Here is a 12,696-nt window from a genome sequence, read left to right on the forward strand (position 1 = left end):
CAAAATTGTACTTTTTTCACAGAATAGACCAGGATACAAGGGATTATTACTCCTATAATCCCTTGTATCCTGGTTTTCTGTGAATATCAAGATGTGTGACGTCACCCCTGTTAGGGTACGACCTTAAATTAGTCTCCTCAAATTTACTTGGGTGCTGCCTAATCAAAAATGTAATGTGACAGCTGTTTGTGAGTATTAACCAAGACACATGAAAGCAACTTCAGTATTCAAGCTGATCTTCTTTATTAAGGAAAAATCAGTTCATACCTTTCCAACCTGCCCCGGTGTCTTACCAACAATGTCAGGCCTGGCACTCTCAGGCTGTCCTCCATTTTGTGAGCATTGGTAAACAGAGCAACAGTGGGCAGGAGCTCCTCCGGACCATCAGGGAGGAGATATATGAATGGCTGACCCAAGGTCAACTAACGGTGAGAAGTGTTGTAGCCCACAAGGGAAGGAACCTTTTCTCTGCAGTGCAGCAGGAAGGGCTGCATCATACACCTTGTATGGCACATGTGATAAACCTCATAATTCCAATTGTTGATTCCTTTTGAGGACGCGACTCTGTGAGCAGGCATCAACGAAATCATCCCACTCGTCCGTGTTCTGGAAAGTGCGCTGAACAACATAATCAGCGAGGATTCCCAGGCCACCACTCCAAGGCTGAACATCCTCCTCCTCCTCCATGAATAGTCTGTTCTCAATCATACTGGCCTGTGTGCAATCAGGTACTGCCTCCTCCTCCTTAAATAGTTTGTTCTCAATCATACTGGGCTGGGTACAATCAAGTGCTACTGCCTCCTCTTCCTCCTTCTCCATCAATTGTCTGTTCTCCACCACACTGGGTCCAATACAGTACTATTACTGCTGCTGGTTCCACTGTCAAATGTCTGTTTTCCACCCTACTGGATCCAAGGAACTTTGTGTCCTATGTCCCGTGTAATCACTTACACCTTGGCTATTTTTTTTCACTATTTTTCCACTTTTTTCATTGTAATAGCAACTGCAACTAAACGAAACTATACCATATACTCCCACTATTGTGGCTGCAATTATTCAGCCATTATTGCAAGGTTTGTTTTAGGTTCGGTTGTACGAATTCGAACTTCACGAAAGTTCGCCACATCGAACCAAACCAAATTTTTCAAAAGTTCTCTCATCCCTAGCGAGTTCTAAAATGCTCGGGTGGTCGTTATTCAAGTCGAATTATTCCTGATGCTGGGGTGCTCGTTTTGAATAACACACCCAATTGAAGTCAATAATTAAGCAATAATTGGCAAATAAAACTATGTGAAGTGCTGCGGAATCTGTGTGCACTATACAAATAAAAGCATTATTATTAATGGGAGACTCAAGCATTTTTGCAGGGGACCAAAGCTCTGCACAGGGAAGGTTGCCATAAAACCTGGAAACCTAAGAAAATGATGGAACCACTACGAAAATAGACAGGAAACAGCAGAGGCTGCCTAATCGCACCATTACGACAAATTCTGGGCAACAGTCTAGTGGTGACCCTCAAAAAAATTGTGTGTGAGAGCCTGGAGGTGACCCTCAGAAACAATTGGTTTGAAAAAGCACTATGGTGCACCCCTGAATGACAGTCTGTGACTGAGATTGCAGGTGGACCCCCCTTGTAGTCCGGCACAACTTGGTGGTGAACCCCTAAATTACATAGTTTGACTGAGATTGCAGTTTACAGCATAGGGATGATTTCCAGGCTGACTTTTTAAGACTGAGATTGCAGTTTACAGCATGGGGATGAATCCCAGGATATCTTTTTAAGACTGAGATTGCAGTTTAAAGCATGGCGGTGAACCCCAGAGTGGCTTGGTTAGACTGAGCTAACCACCCAAAACTTTAGCCTGACACAGCATGGCATTGACAACAGAGTGACCAAGGTAGATGAGGTAGCAGCTGAACTACCCAAAAATTCAGCCTGACATAGCATGATGGTAAAATCAGATTCAATCAAGATGATATTCAATCAAATATTGCGGTATTCGAAAGATTCAAATTCAATCGAGTAGTGTGGCGAATACGCGGGAAACATTCAAAAGCCCTCCCATCGCAGTTGGCGCTTTTTTTAATCCAATGACCATGCAGAGAGGCCGTGAGGGACCCTGGGAGTACGCACAAAGGGCGAAAACGGCGTCTATCCTAATTGGATGGATGAACCACATGACCTCAAATGTTAAATACTTGGCTCCTGCCTCTCGACCGCAGATGCGCTTTCAACCGAGCCAGGGAAAGATCTTGCAGTAGGGAGAGATAGGTTTTAGTAGCGTTTTGGTTAGGCAGGCTTACTAGTGAACCCAAAAGTCCTTTTCAGGGCTAAGATACAGCGAAAAAGTCATCTCTGAATCCAAAGCACTTCTCAGTGCTAAGAAATAGATGATAACAACAGCATCAGCAGCATCAGCAGCTGTATTCATTCCAGTATTCTGTGAGTACAAGTGACTTATAGTGTCCCTAGTTTAGCCCATTAAGGGCACGTTAACTTTATACATACTTTTCCAGTAGCCCACTAAGGGCACCTAATATATACTGTTCCAGAAGCCTAGTAAAAGGCACAATATACATATTGTTCCAGTAGCCCAGAAAAAGGCATGTCATACATACTGTTCCAGTAACGTTCGTACAGCATGATGCGTGATACGTGCTAATAACATGTGTGAACATTGCCATAAACGTTCGTAAAGCGTTCGCAAATATTTTTTCTTCACAAAAATCGCATTATACTGCTATTTTGGGGTGTTGGGTGCAACCAGGCATGCTTCCCCTAATGTCCCAGTGTCATTCCGGAGGTGTTCGCATCGCCAGTTTTCCCAGCATCCTATACTTAGAATGATCAGGGCCACCCAGCTTTCCCAGAATCCTGTAAACAGTATGATAGAGGTGCCTAGGGCAGCATAAACTACAAATACAGGCCTGCGTGGATGGGCTTAACTGGACACATAGGGGATGCTGGGGGGGGGGGTTAGTGCACACATGGGGGACGTGGGGGGGGTTAGTGCACACATGGGGGACGCTGGGGGTTAACTGCACACATGGGGGACGCTGGGGGGGTGACTGTACACATGGGGGATGCTGGGGGGTAACTGCACACATGGGGGATGCTGGGGGGGGGGGGTAAATGCACACATGGGGGATGCTGTGGGGGTTAACTGCACACCGGGGGGGATGCTGTGGGGGTAACTGCACACATGGGGAATGCTGGGGAGTTAACTGCACACAAGGGGGATGCTGGGGAGTTAACTGCACACATGGGGGATGCTGGAGGGTAACTGCACACATGGGGGATGCTGGAGGGTAACTGCACACATGGGGGATGCTGGGAGGGTAACTGCACACTTGGGGATGCTGGGGAGTTAACTGCACACATAAGGGGTGCTGGGGGGGGGGTAACTGCACACATGGGGGATGCTGGGGGGTAACTGTACACATGAGGGATGCTAGGGGGTAACTGAACACATGGGGGTTGCTGAAGGGGTAACTGCACACATGGTGGATGCTGGGGGGTACCTGGACACATGAGGGATGTTGGGGGGGGGGGGGTAACTGGACACATGGGGGATGCTATGCTGGGGGGTAACTGCACACATGGGGGATGCTGGGGGCTAACTGCACACATGGGGATGCTGGGGGTTAACTGGACACATGAAGGAGGCTGGGAGAGGGGGTAACTGGACACATGGGGGATGCTGGGGGGTAAGTGCACACATGGGGGATGCTGGGGGCTAACTTGACACATGAAGGATGCTGGGGGGGTAACTGCACACATGGGGATGCAGGGGGGAGCTTAATTTGCTGACGTGGGGGCGGGGCTTAAAGGGGTTGTTCGGCACTTAAAAACATTTGATATTTTACTGCAGTAATAAGAATAAGAAGCAAAATAAGCCTATTCTCACCACACCTGTTGTCCTCCCATGGCATTTCTACCCCTCCACCCCCACCCCTTCTATGGTGAACTCGTATCAGCGGTGACAGCCCACTCAGCTAATCACTTACTGAGATGGGACCAGCCATGCAACCAGTGATTAGCTGAGCGGGCTGTCACTGCTGATACCAAATTACCACAGAAGGGGCGGTGGTCAGCGCAGGGAAGTGGTAAGAGACGCCGCAGGAGGACCCCAGGTGTAATGAGGTGAGAATAAGCTATGTATATATATATATATATATTATTTTTTTTTTTTATCAAAACCTATAATTGAGAGGGGGGGGGGGGGGCGCACTTTTTTCAAATCTACCCTGTAACCAAAATGACCTAGAAACTGCCCTGCCCTAAGGTCACTCTGTTGTCAACCCCATGCTGTGTTAGGCTACACTTTTGGGTGGTTCAGCTGCTACCTCATCTAACTTGGTCACTCTATTGTCATCGCCTGGTGGATCACAGGTTGTACACCACAGTCCGTAGGTCATCCTCACTTTCTTTAAAGAACCTCTGACTTGTGAACATCTAGGCCTTGACACGGGAGCTTCACTCCGTGAAACAGTTGCAGATCTAATTTCTCTGGCCCTGCTTCTCACTCTGGCCCCCCTATTGCCTCTTCCAACCTGTTCTGGTGCTGTACTTGTAACTGAGAGGACACACACACACATTCACACAAGTGCAGTGAATCAAACAGATAGCAAAAATGTATTCACTAGACTGTGGTTGGTGTGCCACAGAGCACACACTTGTTCACTGGACTGTAGTAAATATATCTGAGAGCAAACACGTATTCACTAGACTGTAGTAAATATAACTGAGAGCAAAAACTTATTCACTAGACTGTTGTGAATATTACGGAAGAGCACGGACCAGTATTTGATGAGCCTAAAATGTACTGCTAAAATGCTTTGTTAACTAACAGACAGCACTCATCAGTATTAGCAAGCCAAGAACATACCACTAAGGTGTTTTTCTTTTTTTTTTTTTAAATAGCGTAAGTTGCAGTATGCGGTCAGGATAGGTGTAGCTGCACTACAGGTCCCAGCAAGCCAAGATGCTGCAGCAAAAATGAGTACTGGGTGGACTTTTGGTGTAGTCTATGGAGGCTGTGTGTACCAGGTACCAGGTGCTGTATGTTTTAGAGCACCCGTTACACTGCACACTGCACAGCAAGGATAGATGTAGCTGCACTACAGATCCCAGCAAGCCAAGATGCTGCAGCAAAAATGAGTACTGAGAGGGCAATTTCTTTGGGGTCTATGTGGACCATGTGCTGTCCCCTTTCTGGCACCAGTCGCTCTGCGTGCAGCCAAGATGTAGCTGCACTACAAGTCCCAGCCAACAGCCACGAGAAGGCCAAAAAAAAATGTAGTTGTAGCCCTTAGAAGGACTGTTGGGTTCTTTGTGGATGATTCCTGCCTAACCACACACTAATTCCCTGCCTAACACTCTCCCTGACAGACAGCAGCTCTCTTCCTAAGCTCATCCAGCCTGCGTCTGAAGCGAGCACCGCGGGACCTGATTCTTATATGCCCAGGTCATCTAATCTGGCCAGCCAATCACTGCTATCAACGTGCAGGGTTCCCACGTGATGCTCGGAGGCCCCAAAGCCTCCCCTGCATGCTGATTGGATGAAAAAAAGCTGCCAAACATGCAGGAAGTGAAAGATGCCATTGTTTTGAGTATCACGAGAAACTCATCTGAGTACTGAGCACCGTCGAACACCCTTATACTCAAACGAGTACCAAGCTTGGATGAGCATGTTCGCTCATCTCTATTTGTGATTCAACAAACTTAAAAAAAACTAAAACATTAAAACATTTAAGAATAAACTGTGGTGTTTAGTGCTCACTGTCCCTCACAGAGATTTTCTAACACCTGCTATCTCTACAATGGTTTCTGAAGCTATAAGCAAAGGGTTTTATACTGGGCATGACATCTGACTATACTGCCTCCTTATTTACTGGGAGCTATTGATTTGGGCTATCCTAAGGTCATGTGACTTTTCCTCCTTTGCTCTGCCATGTGACCTACTCTATTTTAATAGGCTATCTAAAAAGAAACTGTCAAAGGTTTGAGTTCATATTGAACCAAACTTTTAGAAATTAAAACTAAACTTAGCTTTAACAGGTTTGGTTTATTCATCCCTTTACATCACTTCATTCAAAAAATATGGAGAAAAAACATGGAATGTATCCACTTCAATGGTGTATACATGGCTTTTCACAGATCATTTTACAACAAGACCAATGCCACCTGATTAAGAAGCTGTACTCAGCGTTTCAGTTATCAAAGCTTGTGAAATTTTTTATTGCAATCCAGTAACAGAATGCACACATTGGCTCAAGGCTGATGTACAACCATCCCAATGCACAGACACACCATTCTGCTGATGATATTTCAGAGGTCATGCCTTCTACCTCAAGGAAATTTTATAATATCTTCTAAGCCTCATGATTATAAAACTCCAATCTATAAGGGTCATTTCAGGGCCTTTTTTTGCATTTTGCAAGTGGTTTTTGACCTCATAACATTACGTTCAGTTTTCTCAATGTAGGTAATGCTTTAAGGCAGTGTCCATGGCAACAAGCAAACTAGGAAGCTGAAAAAGACAAAAGGCTGAATGTTCACTGTAAAAACCACAGCTTATTACTCTATACAAAACTTCTACACTTTTAGATGCAATTGACATGAATCATACCATCTGTAACTTTTTTTTTTTAAATAATCACATACAGAGGTAAAATGAACGAAAAGGCCAGGACTAAGGGCCCTATTTACACCAGCAGATTATCTGACAGATTTTTTTGAGCTGAAGCCAGGAATGGACTATAAACAGAGAACAGATCATAAAGGAAAGACTTAGATTTCTCCTTTTTCAACTCCGTTCCTGGCTTTGCCTTTGCGTTTAAATCCCCTAGATTCCGTTTTTTACCTCCAAGTGGTCGAATAGATGTTTTTTAATAATCGAATACTTGTTCCCATAGACTTTAATGGGATCGAATATTCGATCGAATATTTGGGAGATATTCATATGAATATCGAATATTTGAATATTTCACTATTCACTCATCACTAGTAATTATTTGCTGGGATTCGAGAGTATTCACTAATGTCATGCAAATGAATCTCATTAAAACAGCCAAACCATTGTAGCTACAATAGTGGGACTATTACAAAGAACAAAAATAATGTTTTGTCCCACAGCTATTGCAAAAATAGGAAATGTCAGTTGTCAAAAATGTCAATTTTCAACCTGGACAGCAGTAGACATTGGTGGATCAGTGGCGTAAAATCAATTTTCCCCCAGGATGTGCACTGGACATTAGTGGATCAGCAGTGTAAAATTTATAAACTTTATAATAAACCATTTAACACATTTCAATTCTCCTTCAAGTACCCTTTCCCATCTTCTTGTGTGGCACCCTTTGTATTCCTTGTTAGCGTAAGTGGCAACAATATAAGTGTCACTTTTACTTTAATTAAAATAAACCACTTCTTCTGGGTGAATTATCAACTACAAGAATGTTGGAGTGTTTAAAAATAGTCTGTCCCCTTTTAGGGTATGGCCAGTGTCAGTGGCAGACAAGGCAATCCTAACAAGCTTGGACGAAGATTCTGTCTCCCAGTAGCACCCAGTGGTCCGGTGAATACCAGCCAGGCTGCTATTGTGGAATGGAAATCATTCAAAATTCAAGGTCCACGGTAGTCAGTAGTCCATCCTGGAGCCAGCAATCATCAGACGGGTCTTCACAATGCAGTGCCAACACCAATTTGTGCCAAGGGAAGGAGGTTTCCTCTGCCCCATCAAGCCTAGCACTCAGCTCCTGTCAAGCCTAAAACTTTCCCCCAGAGTCTCAGCCGCTGTACTTTGAAGATCTTTTGGAGGAATGCCAGGACAGTCAGCGATTGGAAGGCAGTATTAAGACTCTAGGGGGTTGTAGGTCACAAAGCAGTGAGGAGAGCCAGGGAGGGGCAGCCTGTGACCAAAATATGGGACTTGTCACTTGTCACTTGTCACTTACTACGTGTCACTTAAAGAAGAGAGCATAGTAAAGGATAACTGTTGTCGCAGACTATGATCATGATGTTGCAGACCCCACATGGAATCTTCATCATTATCATTGAGCTATCAGGGAGACTGTGGTGACCTTATTATTATAAACAGGCAGTAGAAGTTTAATTTTTCAAAAAATAGTCCATACACAGGAAAAGATTACCCATTGCTTGCAAGTAAGTGTAGCTAAGCAATGGAGATAACCTTCACTCTCTCTTTGACGTCCTTGGGGAAAATAACCCTTGTATTGCTACTCAATCCCTTTTTGAGCTAAAAAAAAGAGACACAGTGCATGTTATGTGATGTGTGAAAAGACCTAATTAGATGTCACAATTAGATTATATAGAAAGCATTTAAAGACTGGTGTGTAAACAGAGATTATGACTAAAGGCCCTATTATACAGACAGATTTACCTGGTAGATATCTGACAGATTATTGAAGCCAAAGTCAGGATTGGATTTGAAGAGACGAAATCTCAGTCTTTTCTTTATGAATATAGTGAACAAAATGTGTAACATCACAGAGTGTGAAAAATATCATTCCTTAGCCAGGTCATGAACATTGACATCATCTAACAAATGTCAAAGCTTTAAAGCTGTCAGCAGCAGCAACCAAAGTGACCCCATAGAGGACAAAACACACAGTAGATGATGACAATAGCTCAATAACAGGCTGCGTAGAGGTAATGGCGGTCTCAGTGATCTCACGTAAGATTTATTAACACCTTACTTGCCCCATAACAGGTTTGGCTGCATTAGCCACAGTGTGACCCCACAGGACCTAGGACAGAAACTTGAAGGTGGAAGCAGTAGCATTAGCAGCACTCTCTTGGACACAGTAGAACCTAGAACAGCCAGTTGATGGGGAAGCAGTAAAAGAAGCAGCATTTTTTTTTTGACCCAGTAGGGTCTAGAACCTGCAGGTTACAGTGAAAACTGTAACAGCAACTTCTTTAATCCTTTGTAGCATCCAAGCAAAGAAAGAATGCCACAAAAAAAAAAAATATGTGTTTAAAATCTGGTTTTGAATATCAACTAATGTTAGCATTAAACTGAAGGGGACAGTCAACTATAAAAACACCTAAATGACACATTAGGGATATGGTTAAATTTACCCCTTTACTGTCACTTGGTTTATTAATTCTCTCAACTATTCTGGTGTGAACCCTGTTAAACCAGTGCCTAGGGATGTTGAGAAGGTGTGCATATAGACCAGTTTGATGTTCTAAGCATGTATGGCTTGAACTAAGAAAGGGAAAACCTCTGATGGGATATGGGAGCAACTTTAATAGCATAGGATAGCAGCCCCCATTATATAAACAACATAAAGACGCTAGGTTATGGCACAGCAGCCATAAACAAGACCATGGGAGGGTAAGTATGACTCACCCTCCCCTCCCGATACCGATGGAGCTCAGCAGCAGGACCTATGCTAGTCCGGAGGATATCGTATCCATGGCCATGTTCACACTGTAAGTTGTTGCAACGGCTGTGATTGGTACGGAACGTACGTTGAGCTGCAGGCCGAGGAAATCCTGGCCGGAGTGTATACACATGGTATACACTCCGGCCGGGATCCGTGGCGCTGTAGAAAACTGGCATGTCACTTTTGTACGGCCGCTATTTATTGCCTGCATCAGAATTCAACTGCCCTAAAGGTCGGGGAACGGCCGGTCCCATACTACTTGTGAACATAGCCTATTACATTATAGCAGGAAATTAATTAACTGTATATTAACTTAAAACAGGAAATTTTTGTTTCAGTTTTGCTATTGTGAGTGAAAAATAGCAAAATTAGAATAAAAATTTTCTGTTTTAAAGTGTCACTATCGTTATAACTTTCAAAATCTAAATCAAGAGTAGATGTCATATAAGGCAAGTTTGCAATTTACATTTATACTTTTATTTTTTTTTAGTTATTATAAAAAACATGGCACTTCCTGTTTTTTTACTCTTTAAAAAAAAATCAGGAAACAGTCAAAAAACAGGAAGTCCTGTGTATCCCAGGCCATCTGAGCGCTCACAGAGAGAAGGCAGTCATGTGATTGATGGACACACTGAGCCTTGACTCTCTGTACTGGCCGGAATTTTTGTGTTTAGTCAGTTTTTTACAACTAGCATAAGTAAGAAAATCTCCCTTCGGGAGACTGGAGTTCAGCTTTGTTTTACAGCATGATAACAAAAAAAATAATGAATGTAAATTGTAAACTTGCTTTATTTCACATCTACTGTTGATTTAGATTTTGAAAGTTTTGACAACAGGGACACTTTAAGTAAATATAAACTAAAACAAGTAGCAGTTTTAACAATTCCCGGCAGTAGTAGCGCTACTTGTTTTAGTTTATATTTACTTACTACAGCAAATTTTCATTCTAATTTTGATATTTTTTGTTTACAATAGGAAAACACAAATAAAAATATGCTGTTTTAAGTTAATCTACTGTTAATAAATGTCCTGCTATAATGAAATAGATGGGAAAGGGATCCTCTATTCCATTATAGTAAGAAATGTATTAGAAGTAGATTAACGTAAAACAGCATATTTTTGTTTCAATTTTGCTTTTGTGAACGAAAAATAGCAAAATTAGAATAAAAATTTGCTGTATTAAGTAAATGTAAACTAAAACAGGTAGCGGTATTAGTGCCAGGGATCGCTAATACCGCTACCTGTGATAGTGGCGTAATATTGCAATTTAAGCATGTTAGATGCCACAGGCATGCTTCCCCTGCTGTCCCAGTTTCATTCCAGAGGTATTTGCATAAATTTCTGAAGTGTCATTGTTGACTTGAAGACCTCCAAGTGGTCGAATTTAAAGGGGTTGTCCAGCGAAAAAATGTTTTCTTACAAATCAACTGGTATCAGAAAGTTAAATAGATTTGTAATTTACTTCTATTTAAAAATCTCAAGTCTTCCCATACTTATAGAAATATGTAGAAGACGGCACTTCCGTGGCGGTGGTGCTCGAGGTGAGAAAAATGTTCAGATATTAGGAAGAGCCCGGCACTCACCAAGTAGATTATGCTTCTTTATTGTAGTGTAGCAAACATATGGTACAAGGACGCGTTTCGGCCAAGCATGGCCTTCATCAGCTGGGGGGTGTACAATGCAGTGAGGTCACCAACAGGTATATATACATAACAAAAAACCGCCAAAGTATATGGGCGGGGCCAAACGTGATGACGTCACAAAGTGGGCGTGGCCAACGTAAAAACACCAGGAAGTAAACAATATGGGGAAAACATCAATGGGAATGGGAGGGGAGTAACATAGTAAACAATGGGACATGTGTCACATGATAATGAAGAGTATACACTGCAAGGAAGTACATATAAACATAAACAAACATGTTGCTAGAGACGGCAAATAATAATATCTTAAAGCAGGTCAAGGGGGAGCGGGCCAGTTGCTCCGATCGCAAAGTGAAGTTCATGAGGGAGAGCCGTGTTACTGCGCTGCTGTCAGTGAACGGAGTGTGCCCGTCGGCGCATGGGCATGGGTGCGCGGATCGGGCTGCTTGTGACAGTCAGCTGCTCAGCGAAAACAGGAGATGCGGGACATCCAGATGCAACAGAGGAGTGTGGATATGCCAATGTCGGGCTCAGTCTTATGCTAAGCAGAGTCCTGGTACCGCGATGGAGCTGGTAGTCACCAGCGGTTTTTTGTTATGTATATATACCTGTTGGTGACCTCACTGCATTGTACACCCCTAAGCTGATGAAGGCCATGCTTGGCCGAAACGCGTCCTTGTACCATATGTTTGCTACACTACAATAAAGAAGCATAATCTACTTGGTGAGTGCCGGGCTCTTCCTAATATCTTCCCATACTTATAAGCTACTATATATCCTGCAGGAAGTGTTGTTTGTTTACATTCAGAAACAGTGCTCTCTGCTGACATCTCTGGCGGAGTCAGGAACTGTCCTGAGCAGGAGAGGTTTTCTATGGGGACTTGCTGCTGCTCTGGACAGTTCCTGACTCCGCCAGAGATGTCAGTAGAGAGCAATGTTTCTGAATGTAAACAAACAACACTTCATGCAGGATATATAGTAGCTAATAAGTATGGAAAGACTTGAGATTTTTAAATAGAAGTAAACTACAAATCTATTTAACTTTCTGAAACCAGTTGATTTGAAAGAAATTTTTTTTTCGCTGGACAACCCCTTTAAGTTTCCAAGTAACGAGCATGCATATCCCATTGACTTCAATAGGATTCGATATTCAATCAAATTGTCGAGCATTATGGAGTATTCTAATCGAATTTTTTGCTACTCGCCCATCTCTACTCCCTATCTCTCTCTACCTAATTTACCTGTGTGTTCAGTTGACTCCACAGACGCTGCCTGGCAGGCTGCCTGCACTCTCCTGTATATCTGTATTTCTCATCTCTAGTTGTGAGCTTGAATTTGCTATGTCACTGGTATTGTATTTTAGCACTGAAAACATAAACTACAACAAGTAACTTGCACTATTTACTATTCCAGTACATGGTATATATGGTACATATATATATGCTGCAATTTGCAGAAAATGTATTACTTTTTGACCTGCCTGTATTACTTTTATGAAAAGTGGGATGTTGTGGGAGGAGGCATAGCTTAAGTGGTGTATGCGCCTGGCACATAGTGCGAGATATGCACCAAATTTATTTAATTTATTTTTAATATAGCTGGTGCATCTTACGTATTTAGGCTATGTTCACACTACGTA

This window comes from Dendropsophus ebraccatus, chromosome 1 (genome assembly GCF_027789765.1).
Source record: "Dendropsophus ebraccatus isolate aDenEbr1 chromosome 1, aDenEbr1.pat, whole genome shotgun sequence".
Taxonomy (NCBI): domain Eukaryota; kingdom Metazoa; phylum Chordata; class Amphibia; order Anura; family Hylidae; genus Dendropsophus; species Dendropsophus ebraccatus.